The sequence below is a fragment of the Callospermophilus lateralis genome, unplaced genomic scaffold, assembly GCF_048772815.1.
Source record: "Callospermophilus lateralis isolate mCalLat2 unplaced genomic scaffold, mCalLat2.hap1 Scaffold_378, whole genome shotgun sequence".
Classification (NCBI taxonomy): Eukaryota; Metazoa; Chordata; class Mammalia; order Rodentia; family Sciuridae; genus Callospermophilus; species Callospermophilus lateralis.
The window spans coordinates 1,208,846-1,224,665 of record NW_027514223.1 but is presented as its reverse complement, the minus strand read 5'-3'; positions in this window follow the sequence as shown (position 1 = coordinate 1,224,665).

The following is a 15,820-nucleotide window of genomic DNA, read 5'->3' as shown; positions in this document are numbered from 1 at the left end:
GGTAAGAGAGTTCATTCTGGATTTGATTAAAGGCCTAATATTTAAATCCCTCTGACTGCCACTGCCATTTATCCCAGTCAGAGGAAGACAACACAGAATTACTTGTAGTGTGGCAGGTACCCCTGTGGGCTCCATTAGAACATGTCTGTGTTTGGATAGTTTATTCTACAGGGTCTGTTCTATTCTAGTCCACATGTGGTGCCGACTCAAAGGCCCCTGCCTTCTGGATTGACAGCTTGGGGAGCATTTTCACCTCCAATTCTCTCAAAGAAGCACAACTCAGATTCTGAACTGTGCCTCAACAACAAAACCAAACCCCCATCAAATCTTAATTTGCCAAGACATTCATTTGTAAAAGGGACAGAAAGTTTCAGAATGACCTTGGGAAGGGCAAGGTTCATGTTGAAGGGCTTCTCTCTGAACAAGTGTTATCACAGCTTGGATGTGCTAGTCTTCACCAACTCTCAGTGGGGCTAATCACATTTTTATTTTTGTTTTTCACTTGAGAAGGTCTGAGATTTTCAGCAACCTGAGGTCAAGCAAGTCAGTGAACAAAGCCACACACATGATTAGCATTTCATCATTCATCTTTTTTGATTAGGATTCCTGAGAAGGCAGGGTACACTTCTTATTGGACCTTTTAATTAAAAGAGAAAAGAAATCAAGCTGGGCATGGCAGCACGCACCTGTAGTCCCAGCAGCTCAGGAGGCTGAGATAGGAGGATCATGAGTTCAAAGACAGCCTCAGCAAAAGCAAGGCACTTAGCAACTCAGTGAGACCTGCCTCTAAATAAAATACAAAATAAAGCTGGAGATGTGACTCAGTGGTTGAGTGCCACTGAGTTCAATCCCAAGTACCAAATAGATAGATGATAGATAGATAGATAGATAGATAGATAGATAGATAGATAGATAAAATAAGACTGAATTGAAGCATTCTTCAGAAAGCAAAAAAAAGAACCTGGGGTCAGCCTGGATTTGGGTGTTGGACATGGGATGCTGGCTGTCTGATCTTGGTTAGCATGTGGGTGCTATCCACATAATTCTCTGTTCCCCAACTCTGTAAATGAGATTTACTAACATTAGCATTATATAGTTGTTATGATGATTAAAGAAGATAACATACATGAAGCTCAGAACCAACAGGCTTCTGTCCTCCAACCTGGGCTTAGCTCAGAATGGATCTTGTCTCTTGTCACTTTACTTAACAATCCTTAAATCTCCCTGACCCTCACCTTGTAGCTGGGGAGCAGACTCATGGTTAGAGCAGAATGACCCAATGGGAGTTTCAATTCTCAATCAAACGTGTAAGGCAGGGCAGAAACAAACGCTGTGCAGCTCAGGTTAAGATCCCCTTTCCTCCGCTCTTCCTCTGACTCCCCATGCCCCCAGACCTGGATGTCTCCCATTCTGATCAACTCCCTCCTGACCCCTCTCTGCCTCAGTCCCCTCACTTCTCCATGCCACACGCATGCTACACACATCCCAACACATCGTCTCTATGTTTTCCACCTCCAAGAAATATACTGTCTATATTTTCATAAGAATCTGTTCACCTAGTATATATCCCCTTTTCCTCAAAAAAAAAATGGTGTTAGAGAAGATGCTGAGGCAAAGGGGACTGGGGAGCTGTGAATTTGCACAAGTTAATAATTTTTATATCATTTCATAGAATTAAAACACAAGATTCTTTATTTTCCCAGTATTATCTTGGTATGTATAGTTTTGAAATTCCCCAGGAGTTTAAATAAAACATTTTTTATGGTCCATAAATTGTGATATTAGTCCTTGGAAACCATGGGGAACACTATAATTTTTTCCTGGCCAACAAAATCATGACCAGCACCACTGCCAACCCTGTATTTTATAATCCCTTCTGGATTTTTTTCATTCCAATTCTTATTTATATTTTAACAGTTATTTGACCAAGGATTCTTTTTCTTAACTTAACTGAAAACATTTTTCACTCTTGACACACTCATGCTGAATTAAAAAGTGTTGGCCTATTTATGCAGATTATTATAAAATAAGAATGCATATTATTGAAAGTACTTACACTACCAGGAACAAGCTTGAAGAGTTAAATCATAGGAAACCAAATATGGTAATTATAAATAATACTTAAGGGGCTGGGGATGTGGCTCAAGTGGTAGAGCGCTTGCCTAGCATGTGTGAGGCACTGGGTTTGATTCTTGGTACCACATAAAAATAAAATATTGTGTCCACCTAAAACTAAAAAAAAAAACATTTAAATAAATAAATAATTTATTATTAAATAAATAAATAAATAATGAGAAAGATGATGATGACAGTCTTTGGTGGGTCTACACTGAACAGAAGAAAATATGTTTAAATAAATAGAATATAAAAGTAAAATAAAAGAAAGTACATCTCCAAAAAGCAAATACCCTACTATCATTTTTAAATTATAAGACTAGATGGAGAATATACCCTGAGCTATATTCTCTGGACCGGGTGCTCTCACTTGATCCCTTTGGTCTCAGTGTGTGTTTATTTCCCTGGTTTCTACTCTCCTTGCACCCCATGAATGGCACTCACCTCCCTACCCCTCCCTTTGCCAGCACCTTCACCCATCTGACCTCTGTGATCAACATTGTTTGGCTTACTTATCTAGTTTCATTCCCTCAGTTGTTGATATAAAAATTAAGCTAAAGGGGACCCTAAAAACTGCAATTTATATTCTCATTACAATTTCACCTAAAACTTTACTACATGGATTTAATTTAAATGAAAATGTGCCTAAGCAGAAAACCCATTTGCCTGGAAGCAACAAAATTTCTGCGTTGAGTCAAGATGAAAACAAAGATCACATCAAGCTAAAGAACATGCCACTATCATAATTCTTAGTGTCAATCAAGAGGATGGAGAACCAGCAACTAAAACTCAAGTTTCACACTATTTACGGTCTCTCTCCTTTTCATTTGGAAAACATGGTAGAATCGTCCCACCTTCTGCTGAGCCACTTTCAACAGGAAGATTGTTGCAAGAGTCTAGAAATCAGACAGCTCTTGAGTAACAACAGTAATCAGCCCAAGCAAATGACTCGGTTGCTACCCTCTGTCAGAAAAATACACAGATGTCCTTGGAAATAAAACCATTAAAAACCACCACCATCAAAGATTCTTTCTGAGTCATGAGATTATGAACAATTAAAAAATATTTTTGTTTATTTGAATTTTCTAATCTTTTCCTATGGAGACATGCATTCTTTAAATAGAGAAAATTGCAAATCATTCTGTGACAGTTTTTACAATATGTTGAGTTTGGGGATTATGGACTTTTGAGATTTTTCAAATAAATATCCCATCCCAAGCTACATACTATTTTATGTAAATTAATAACTTGATTGTTATATCTCTCATTGTTAAATGAATTGGTACAGGCTTCTTTCTTCAAAAACCCAAAAGATGTGTTACTTGAAGTAACTTGAAGGTACAACCAATTTAAAAAAAAAAAATTACTAGTGCATTATAATTGTACATCATAGAGGGTTTGTTTTGACATAATTTGCTTCATTTTGGGCCTTAGTGCTTCTTCTTTGCCTCCTCTCCTCCTTCCCCCAATTTACCTTCTGTTACTCTACCCTACAACAGTTTTAATAAAGAGCTCTTGGAACTCCTATTTCCTTTGCTACAATTCCAAAGGCCTGTGCTCTACAAGTTTCATTTGTAGCAAGGATTCCCTCTGTTAAGTTGCTCAGGTGTCAAACGAGTGACTGAGATGTAATTGCTTCCTTCAGATTTCTCCTATACAACCTGACTTTCTCAAAGGATGAGAATTTGGGGAGATTCCATTACCTTCCAGTGAAAGTTTCCAGTTAGAAGAACTTAAAAAATAACTCCACTTTTTCAAAAAATCATCATTATAATTAAAACAGAAAACTGTATATTCGAATTGACGATACCAGATAGTAGTCCCAGATTTCATTATACAGTGCACATGGACCCAAAGCTATTACAACAAATGGAACTGCACAAAGACAATGAATATAAAAAGCTATGGTTTTATTCCTGTCAGATTTCAGTGTCTGTGCTGCAACATTCAGATGTGGAGCACCACATTTAGCATTACTCACAACAGCCAAGTTTCGGAAGTAACCTAAGTATCTGTGGATGGATGAATGAATAAAATAGGTGTGATACCTATACGTACAATGGAATATTATTAATCATAAAAAAGAAGGAAATACTATCATTTGTGAAAATGTGGATGAACCCAGAGGCTATTACGTTGAAAAAAATCACAGAAAAACAAACATTACCTGATTCCACTTACAGGTTGATTCTAGAAAAGTCCAGCTCATATAAGCATAGAGTAGAATGGCGGTTACTAGGAATAGGGGAGGGAGAATAAAAGAAATAGGGAGATGTTGATCATAAGGCGCCAATGTTCATTCATAAGATGAATAAGTTCTGGAGATCAAATAACTTTGGCCTATTGTATACTTGAAATTTGTTCAGATAGTAGACCTTAAATGTTCTTACTCCCCCTGCCACAAGTAATTAAATGAAGTGTGAATAGCTGGTTTGTGGTAATCATTTGCAGTATGTATATATATATCAAAATATCATGTTGCACACCTTGCATATATTATACTTGTTATCTTTTCAATTATATCCCTCTGAACCTGAAAAATATTAGGGCACAGCAGAAGCTGCTGGCTACCTAAGAAGGTCCATGTGGGATAATGACAGCACCTAACTCAGAGGGTCAGAGTGGGGATTAATTGCATAATGATATACATAAGAGCTTAGAATAATGACCAGCGTGTACTAACCACTACATGAGTAATAACTATTGTCCTCTCAGTCCCTCTTGGGAAATCATGTCCCCATGTCCATAGCATTGTCTACACTCTGACCTCAAGCTTAAACCTCAGAAATATGTGTTACAGTGAAATTGATTCATTCCAACATCACAGGCAGATGTCCTTGGCTTACTAATCTATCCTCAAATTTGTTGAGAGCCATCTAATTTAGGCTGAATCTCAGCCTCATTGCTTTATATTCTAAGCCCAGTTCATCTATAAAATGAGGACAATAACTCCCTGTGAGGTCATGTTAAGCATCTGGGTCAATGTGTATAAAGAGTATAGTGCAATTTTTGGCATATCACAGAGACCGTGAACTGAAACCTCTAAAACCATAAGTCAGTAAACCTTTCTTCCTTTTAAATGTATTCTCTCAGGCATTTTGTTATGACAACATGAAGATGAATAACATAGTCTCTGAGAATCCTCCAGTTTTCCCTAGAGGAGACAACCAGTGAGTACTTCTCTTTGAAGAAGCTAATGCTCTGTGGGAACATGGATAGTGTGGTGATTTCTTCTGAGTCCTGGAAAATCCATACGTACCTTGTGGCAAGCCCTTGAGGAAAGAGACGACCACTAAACATGATAGCCTCATTTCTTATAGCAAAAGAATCATGCAAATACCTAGCCACAAACTGTGGTGTGTGTATTCATATACACTCCCAGAACCTAGATCTACAATGCCAAGCTAATCCAGAATAATCTGGAGTCTAGAAAAATTAAATAAACCAGTCAAAGTACGCTTGGGAAGTTACTTTATATGTAATGGTCAGCCATCTCATGTAGGCTTCATTTGACTTAATTATTTGATTTATGAATGTTCAATGATATTTACCATACAACCATCCATAAACCCTTCCACTTAATAAAACTGGCCTATTAGCCCATGAGTTCAATAAACAAGCATCAAAAGGATGCAGTATCCATGGGGACATCCCCTGTGAGGTAGCCAGACTCCCCTAGCCCTACAGGCAAACTCCCAAGGAGGGTGAAGATTTTGCTTTATAACTATAGATGCCATGTTTGGTTTTGCATAAAGAAATTACTGTGTGATTGAACTATAATTTAGTTCTTAATATCAATAAATATTTGAAAGTATCAATGGTATCACTTAAAATTTTCCCAAGTATGTACACACATTTGGGAGAAGGACATGTTCACCATATAGACTGCTCAACATCCCAGCACATCCAAATATGACAAAAGAATCAATTCCTTTTTTTGAGGTGCTGGGTTTGCTGCTCCTTGGAATAAAGTGCAGTTGGAAGTAAGGAAGTAGGCAGGGATGCCTTTCATGATGCAATAATGTTCAGTCTATTCTAAGGTCACCAAAAGTCCTTTAAGATGAGCACAGGTCTGTGTGTGTCTACTTTCTTTAAAGATATGCTGAATCTTATGCCATACAAAAGTTACGACCTTGGGCCATCATCATGATGAAATGTTCCTCAACATTGGTCCTTTTTTATTCCTCCATCCCTTCCATATAAACAGACTGTCATCTCATATTGAGCACATATAGCCAAATTCAGATTTCAATGCTTGTTTCTTGCTGTCTCTGAAAAGATTGTGAGTTTAGTCTTATGATATCAGAAGCACCTGTCTCTGACATTATGCACCAAAAACAACAAGACATTTCAATCCTTATTAATACTGCCCCAAATGCAAAATCTGAGTGTAGTCATAAGGAAATGTCCCAAGACAACTAGAGAGATATTCTACAAAATAAGTGCCATCTACTTTTCAAAAATATTAAGACAGGAAACAAAAAGGCTGAGAAACTGTTCTAAAATACAAAGAAGCTATGACAATTAAAGGCAATCTGTTCTCTTGAATAGGGTTATATACTTTGGGGAAAATGACAATAAAGGAATTCATTGTCATTGTTGTAAAACATTGAATATGATAGGCTTGTGAACTGAATAGCAGTATTGCATTAATGGTAAATTTCCTGAGTTTTGATAATGATAGTATGACTATGTTTTATGTAAATGAGTCCCCAATTATTTAGTAGCAAAGGGGCAGGATGTCTTTAACCATCAAGTGCACACATACAATAAACTGAAAAAGAAGGAGGAGCAGGAGGAAGAGGAAGAGGAGGAGGAGGAGGAGTAGGAGGAGAAGGAGAGGAGGGAAGGAGGGATAGAGGGAGGGATGGGAGGCAAAACATAGTGATTCTGGGTAAAGGGTATTCAGGAGTTCCTTGTACTATTCTTGAAACTTTTCTGTAAGTTTAAAATGTTATCAAAGTAATGTCAAGAAAAAAATCACAGCTGGGAAAAACACTCTCCACAATATTTATTTGTTTCACAGGATGCCAACTGGATGGAACTTTGAAATTTCCGTAGCCTGCTGCATCACTTTCACAGGACACTGCATAATCTTGGAGCAGGTTCTCATTGTAAATGGACAGAACCCATTGGTGGCCATGTCACTGTAGAGTATGGTCCTGAAGGGTGCTTCTCTTGGAGGTCCCCATACTAGACACACCACAAAGAACATCATGGTCTAAGCAGTTCATGGGAGGGAAGAGCCAAGAACTGTTCCATAGAACATCGAACGTTTTGTAGTTTAAATGATATATCCTATTTCAATACATTTAGAAAATTCTCATAAATTAATAATGCAAGGCACATTTTGTAATGTGAGCACACAAACTGCCATCCCATAATAATGTTTTAAAAAATCAGACTACTAGCTCATAGCAAGATAGCTATGTAGTAGCATTTAGATTTCTTTGGGTTGCTTATATTTTTTTCAGATGCAATTAAGGAGATAATATACTTTTCCCAAGGCCAAAAAGAGATCATGTCCTCATCTTCAAATTGTCCATTTAATTATTCAGTGAGCCTCTTATAATCAATCACCTGCTGGGTGCTAGGTAGACAAAGTCTCCTGAAGCCCTTCTGTGTCCTCTTATCTGCCTTAAATATTCACTTACTGGCTCTTCAACAGGCTTGTCAGATCCACACCTCCCACCCATGCTTCTGATTGATTCCCATACCCACCCAACTCTCACCTTGTTCTCTCTTTCTCATCTCAGTAAATGGAGACTTCATTTTTCTAGTTGTTCAGACCCAAATCCCTGGAGAGAGCCTTCACTCTTCTCTTTATCCCATATCCAGCATCTACTTCAAAAGCAAATTCTGTTGGTTCCACCTTCAGAACAGATACTAAATCTGGCCTTTCCCACTACCTCCTCCTCTACCTCTGAGAACTAAGCACTAGGAAATGTCACCTGGATCATCACATGAGCCTGCACCTGGCTCTTCCATCTTTGTTCTTGTCCCCAACATCCTCCATTCACACAAAGGGTCGGGTGATCTGTCTTACAGGGAAGGTCAGCCCATCTGTCTGTTGGGCTGCAACAACAAAGTGGCAGAAAAGGGAGTCACTGGCTCTTTAATAATGCTGCCACTTCTATTTATAGTTCATTGGCAAGAAATAGTAACTTTGGTCATTCCAAAATGCAAGTGGGAGTCTGTACCCAAGAGAAAATTTTATGATATGGGTGAGCACTACAACTCTCACTACAATTAATTCTGATGTGCTCTGCTATGGTTGGGATGTAGTTTTTCCCCCAAAGTTTCTTGGTTGGAAGCTTAGTCTCAGCATGGTAATTGTTGGAGGTTGTTAAATCTTTAACAGGTGGGATCTAATGGGAGATGATTAGGTATTAGGGCCATTATCCTTAGAAGAAATCAATGCTTGTCTCTCAAAGTGGGCTGAGTCTCACAGGACTAAGTGTTACTTCCTAAAGTAGCAGGCTGTTATAAAAGAGGAAGCTTGTCTGTTCTTCACCTCTTGCTTCATCAAATTAAATCTCTTTCTCACACACACCAGAGCTGAGCAGATGCTGGTGTGTGAGTTACATGCTCAGGAATCTCCAGAACTGTGAGCTAAATCAACCTTTCTCTTCACAATGTACCCAGCCTTAGGTATTTTTTAATATTATTTGTATTCTTTTTTTATTAGTTGTTCAAAACATTACAAAGCTCTTGACATATCATATTCCATACATTAGATTCAAGTGGGTTATGAACTGCCATCTTTACCCCAAATACAGATTGCAGAATCACATTGGTTACACATCCACATTTTTACATAATGCCCTATTATTAACTGTTGTATTCTGCTACATTTCCTATCCTCTACTATCCCCCCTCCCCTCCCCTCCCATATTCTCTCTCTTCCCCATGTACTGTAATTTAATTCTCTCCCTTGATTTTTTTTCCCATTCCCCTCACAACCTCTTATATGTAATTTTGTATAACAATGAGGGTCTCCTTCCATTTCCATGCAATTTCCCTTTTCTCTCCCTTTTCCTCCCACCTCATGTCTCTGTTAAATGTTAATCTTTTCCTCCTGCTCTTCCTCCCTGATCTCGTCTTAGTTGCTCTCATTATATCAAAGAAGACATTTGGCATTTGTTTTTTTAGGGATTGGCTGGCTTCACTTAACAAAATCTGCTCTAGTGCCATCCATTTCCCTACAAATTCAATGATTTTGTCATTTTTTAGTGCTGCTTAATACTCCATGGTGTATAAATGCCACATTTTTTTATCCATTCATCTATTGAAGGGCATCTGGGTTTGTTCCACAGTCTAGCTATTGTGAATTGTGCTGCTATGAACATTGATGTGGCAGTATCCCTGTAGTACGCTCTTTTAAGGTCTTCAGGGAATAGGTATTTTGTTAAAGCAACAAAAAATAGATTGACATACTGTAGTCAAGGTAAATAAATAAGTGTAAGCATCTTATTTAGATGAATTATGGCCATTCATCTCACTCCTATATCCTTGGTATAATACCTATCCAGTACCTATTGTCAACAATCTTTGTTCTCCTTCCCAAATTATTCTGTACACTGATATCAGAGTCCCTTCGAAAATTTATACAAAATCATGGCATCACCCCCATTTTCTTATTTTAAAAAATCAGATATTCCATTATTTTTAAAAATCCAAAGGCCTTCATATGATAGTCAATATTCTTCACAGATTGGTTAGAATTTGCACCTCTACCCACCATTGATTTCTCACATATTAATTACCTTTGCCATAGTAGACTATTTGGTATTTCTTGAGAAGGGTTTGCACCCCATGCTTATGGTTCTTAGCTTTTTCTTTCCTTTCTGTGTCTTTCAAAAACATCTAAGTCATTGTTGTTTCCTCTGTGATGCTTTCCCAGACCTCTTCAGCAGAATTGATTATTGCCTTCTGTGTTTTTCCATTATACCTGTCTTATACTTAAAAAAAACCCTGCACCTAGGATAATTATCTTTCTATTTGAATTTAAAACAACTGGAAAAAAGACTTTCTCATTTTGTATTTGTAGCTATTAGAATGTGGTTTCTTGAGACCACTTATTATATTTAACTCTTACTTACAATAGTGTATTGCTTGTAATGAGCACTCATTCATTCATTCTTTCATTCAACAGATTCTATCGAGTGCCAGAGAGGAGCCAGACAGAGAACAAGATATTAACTTTTGTAGAAATGAATTAAAATCCTCAGGGGAGCCTGGTGCTGTGATGCATGCCTTTAATCCCAGTGACATGGGAGGCTGAGACAGAAGGATCATGAGTTAAAAGCCAGCCTCAGCAAAAGTGAAGTGCTAAGCATCTCAGTGAGACCCTATCTTTAAGTAAAAATACAAAACAGGTGCTTGGGTGTCCCTGAGTTCAATCCCTGGTACAAAAAAATCTGAGTGGGGTTCTGTTTACCCAGAACCCTCTTGTCACCTCCAGAGTAAACAACGTCATGTTAATTCACTCATTAAGCTGCTTTCATAATTGAATATGAGCCTCAAATATACTGTAGCACCTTTTCCAAGTGCCTACAGTATCTTTGATGAACATTCTTAGAATGTGCAAAACAGTGACCCTGATAATATCTTGTTTTCATTTCTCAGGAGAATACGTTGTCACTCTGAATTTTATGGAAGGTTTTTATTAGCCAATCTGACCTTCTGGAGACAGACTTGTATTGGTTATGCGAAGCAGAAGTCAGGCTCCCTGTTGTTTATGTATGTACATTGCTGCTCACATCCCCATTACTCAACATGAAGTGTTCAGGGTGTTTTTAAGATGATCCTTAATCTTTTCAATGGCCACATAAAATTGGTCATGTGTATACTGGGCTTCCCTTTTATTTTTTTAGAAGACATAAATAAAGGAAAATTTGAATGCTTTCAAACTGCTTCTATATTATTCACAGTTCAGAAGTTGGGTGCTGAAATACACAGAGAGTTTCTCTCTATGGATTTAATAGCACATCACTGTACTCCACTGGAAGCCCCACCCATTCTTCTCCGGAGCAAGTGCCAAAACACCCATTAATGTTAATGGGAACAAGGATGTCTACAAACCAAGGGGAAAATAAACCTCCTCATTTATAAATTAGACTGATTTCAGTAGATTTTCTATGTCAAACCAAACCAGAAAGAATAGCATGAAAACATGTCAATCATGAGATCCTCTATTTTGTTATCTGAAATAAATTCCCATCTGGGAAACTGCACTGGCCTCTTAAGCAAAAAAGAGATAGAAAATTGAGCAGTTACTTGGGATATTAGTCTTTGAACTCCTTCACTATTTCTTTCCCAACCTTTTTATTTATAAATGGAAAATGATAAATGGCCAGTCTGGTGATTGCTTTTGGTACCCTCATAAATCCATGTGGACCAAGTCTCACTTTCCACAAGCTCTTTCTATAGAGGTATGATTGGTTCTCTTTCTGTCATGTCCATTGTTTATTAGAAAGATTGGGAGTTGGCATCTCTCTCTCTTTCTTTCTTATTCTCTCTTTCTCTATCTCTCCCCCCCCCACACACACACCTCTTGTAAAACACTTGAACAGTACTTCCCACTGTTCCAGGAACAACTCAACTGCTTCTACATTTAGTGCTAACTCAGGGAGTCATAAGCTGATTCCTGTGGTTGTGTTACCAATCTCCCTGCAGTCCCTGTGGTTAGGCAGCTTTTTGTGGCTGTGACAAAAATACTTGACATAGGCAACTTCCAGTAGAAAAAGATTATTTTGGATCATGGTTTCAGAGGTTTCAGTCCATGGTCATCTGGTTCGAAGGCTGAAGCATAATGGTGGAGGACGTGGTGGAGAAAAGATGATCAGCTCATGGTGCCAGGACAATACCAGGACATTCCCAGACAGTTCTGGTAATTCACTGGTGCCTTTGGTGTCTCAACCTCTCTAGGGAAATAGATTCAGCAAGCATCATGCAGTCATCATTTAGATATGGGTACTATTATGGTTTGGATATGAAGTGTCTCCCAAAGACTAATATGTAGATGTATCCCCAATGCAGCAAAGTTCAGAGGTGGCACTTGTTGAAGTGACTGCATCATGAGAGATCTGACTTCACCTGCAGACTAATCCATCGATAGCCAGCTGAATAAGTTACTGGGAGGCAGTGGAAACTGTAGGCAGGTGAGGCATGGTTGAAGAAAGTAAGTCACTGGGTAGTGCCGTGGATCGGTATTTATTGTCCCTGTCCCCTTCCCCCCACTCTACCCCACCCCTCTCTCTCCACTTCCTGCTGGCCAAGAGCCGAGGAGCATTGCTCCACCATGCCGCCTTCCACCATGATGCTTCTGCCTTGGAACCAGCTGACCAGGACTGAAACCTCCTAAACCATGATCCAAAATAATCTTTTCCTCCTTTAAGTTGCTTTTGTCAAGTATTTTTGTCACTGTCACAAAAAGCAGTCTAACACGGGGACTGCAGGGAGATTTGTAATACAACCATCAAGATTCATCTGCTCACTTTGTCCTTAGAGTAAAACAAATATATTTCAAATGTGAATTAAAGTGTGGAGATTTATTTCCACCTACAGCTGCTGCTGCCCACAAAGAGTTCCCTGTGACATCCCATCTGCATCTTCCTACAACCACTTTGGGCATTCTCCTGTACCACCATGACTAGGGGCACTTTGTCTTCACCAAGGATGTGCTGCCCTGGTTAATAATAGTGCTGCAGCTCTGGCTACTTGGTCCTGACAGCCGCGGTCCCCAGGAGGTTAACTGAGAAACAGCCACGTTCTGTTGTTCTCATTATTTCTTGGTATGTTCAAAGTCAAGCCCCGTTACACATCAAAACAAACGTTTTTTAAAAGGTCAAACCCAATATTAAAGCATAAAATGTAATATTCATTAATATTTGTAATGTTTTTTCATAAAAATATACATCTAGAACAAAATTTAGGAAAATAGACTTTCAAAGTGCGAGTAAGAATAGTTGCAACCTTTTTTTTTATAATAATGTGAAGTGGTTTCTATTGTGTTCACTTAAGCCTCCAGTGCTTGCATAAATCTTATGATAAAATCCTCAATAAATACTTGTTAAATTAATTAATGGCAAATAGATCATGAACTTTACTAGGTACAAACTTTAACTTTTGATTTTTTAAAAAATGATTTTCCCAAGTTGTTTCCAGTTAGAATATCTCTTTAGGCACAAGGAAGTGACACATCCATGGGTCGCTGGAGGTATCCATCTGGGTAATGGTTACAGGAAGATACGTGTATTTAAAAATTCATCCAGATGAACATTTAAGATTAATTCCTTATTTTTTTTCACAACACTATTCCTATTGTGTCCTCAATTTTAAAAGTTGATAGATGACTGCAGCTTTATGTGTGTAATCTGTTCTCTTCTCCATTCAAAAGACCCTTCTCCACTTTTTATTTTCCTGGGTCTTTCATTCCTGGGCCTATACATTTGATATTGAACTCTCAGACAAAAATTTGTTTTGCTTTCTTAAAAAATAGAAAAAAAGAAAAAAAGCTTGGAAACTATAAAGTAGCAGCCCAAAAGGACACAGCAAAACTACATAAAATTTCAAACACATTTAGACATGTTCTAATAAGATTAAAAATATGAATAAATAAGGTTACTTGTTATCCAATGTTCTTGTAATCCTAAGACAACTAATTATAGAAACCCCAAAATTAATGTGGAATTAATCTCTTCAGTTGGCAATCTTGATGGGTCCTCTCACTGAATAACTTTCTTCTCTACCTGGAGTGTCTAACAATTTCAGGCCCTAGTCACTGGTGAGTGCACTCTTAAGGAAAGAGGTCCTTCAGGGGGGACTCTGAACTGGTTTGGTGGCCCTTAATTGATGCTTCCATTTCCTCTTTAAAAACAAGAGGCTGCAACTATCTTTCTATGTCTCAATGACAGATGAACTTTAGCTGTATTAGCAGCACTTCTTAAATCTTAATTTGATCAAAGCAAATACTTCTAGAAAGACTGAATATTTTAAACTTCTTGTCTACATAAAACTGATTTAGCTTTCACTTTCTAGATCTACAATAGAAATGATTGTTTTTGTTAGGAGAAGTTTCAACGAATATTAGAAGCAAAGAACTTGCTTCTTAGTTACATTATACCAAAATTAGTGTACCTTATTGGCTCTCAATAAACATTAATTAATGGCTATGAAGTTATTAAAATTAATCAGTATCTCCAGTGCCCAAGAGTTAATGTACCAAGACTAAGTAAGCAGCTCAATGCCATTTCAGGAGGCTGTACTTTCTCTAAAACATTCTTTTGAGTTTATGATCAGACTACCCTCAATGATATAAGTTAAAAATATTTAACCAAACTGGGGGAAAACCAAGATAAGTCAAAAAAAGACTAAAACTCAACTTTGAACTTGTTCTCTGATCATAAAGGCTCAGAAATACATATGGCACACTATGCTAAGCGTCTCAGCAGCTGTTTGGGAATCTGCTGAAGGGTTAGTTTAGTTGCTTTGGAGGAATAATGAGCTCAAGACAGTGTCTCAGCCTTAATCTGGAATTTCCTAATATTGATGAGCTGTCACCATGAACTCAATGAACTTGTGCTGCTAAACCTATGACATCTGTTGTTTCTTTCTCATCAACAGTTCCTTCTTAAAGATCTTCCTCTCCCAGTGCTCAGAAGGACTGACCCATCGAGACATTTCTAGTACTGGAGAAGGCTGCACCAAACCTAGACTGGGCCATGAGATCTCCCCATGTAGGAATATGGAACTGAGAAATAGACTGAGTTAGTCAGATGTGTTGGAGCTGAAGGATCATATAAAGTTGGGACACGTGGCATATAGAAGCCAGATAATAGTTATAGAGATCAGAAAACAGGCAGCTGGCTGATAAAGCAGGTCTTCTGAGTGGGGATTATGACAGATTGTAAAGAGAAGATTTGACTCAAAAAAAGCAGGAGATAATAGATGATTTATTGTTTCTTTGTCCCCATGACACATTGGTGTACTTTTGGCCATTTGGTTTAAAAAGACTATTTGAAGTCTTAAACAACCCCTCTTAGCATTACCACTGCAAAAGTAAAGAATATCGGTGTTTACAACCTCATCACCCCCCCACACCACACACACACACACACACTCACACGCACTCATACAACTGCTCTATACAGCTGGTATAGAATTAAAGGAAGCAGAAAAAATCCATCTTGGTTGGTATTTTAAAAGAAGAAAGTTTCTCCAAGGACACAGGAATGCTCAAACCCAGGAGAGACCATTTTCAAGAGAAGGTCTTACTATTTTTAGAGAAGGTATTTGGGATTTGAATATTAGGAAAGAGTTTGAAATTTTTTGTTATTTGTTTAAATGAGTTTTCCACTGGAAACTTTTCAAGTCTGTCTTAGGAAAGAAATTTTCATATCTTTCTTAATGAGGTCTGGTGCTGAGACATGATAGAGGGAGGCCTTGTTTTGCTTGGTTTGGTACACCCATTCTCTTTTGTGGATCAGTGTTTCTCAGCAGGCCTCTAAGAGCACCTTCAGTGGAGCAAGTCTCCATTATGCAGACTCACCCCTTAGACTGCAGAATGTCTAACATGACTGGTCCCCAGGTGTGCAATGACAGTACCTCCTACTCACTGTGATAACTAAAAACACACTCCACACATTTCCAAATGCCCCAAGAGTAGAAACGGTACTACCTGTGGTTTAACACCATTGATATA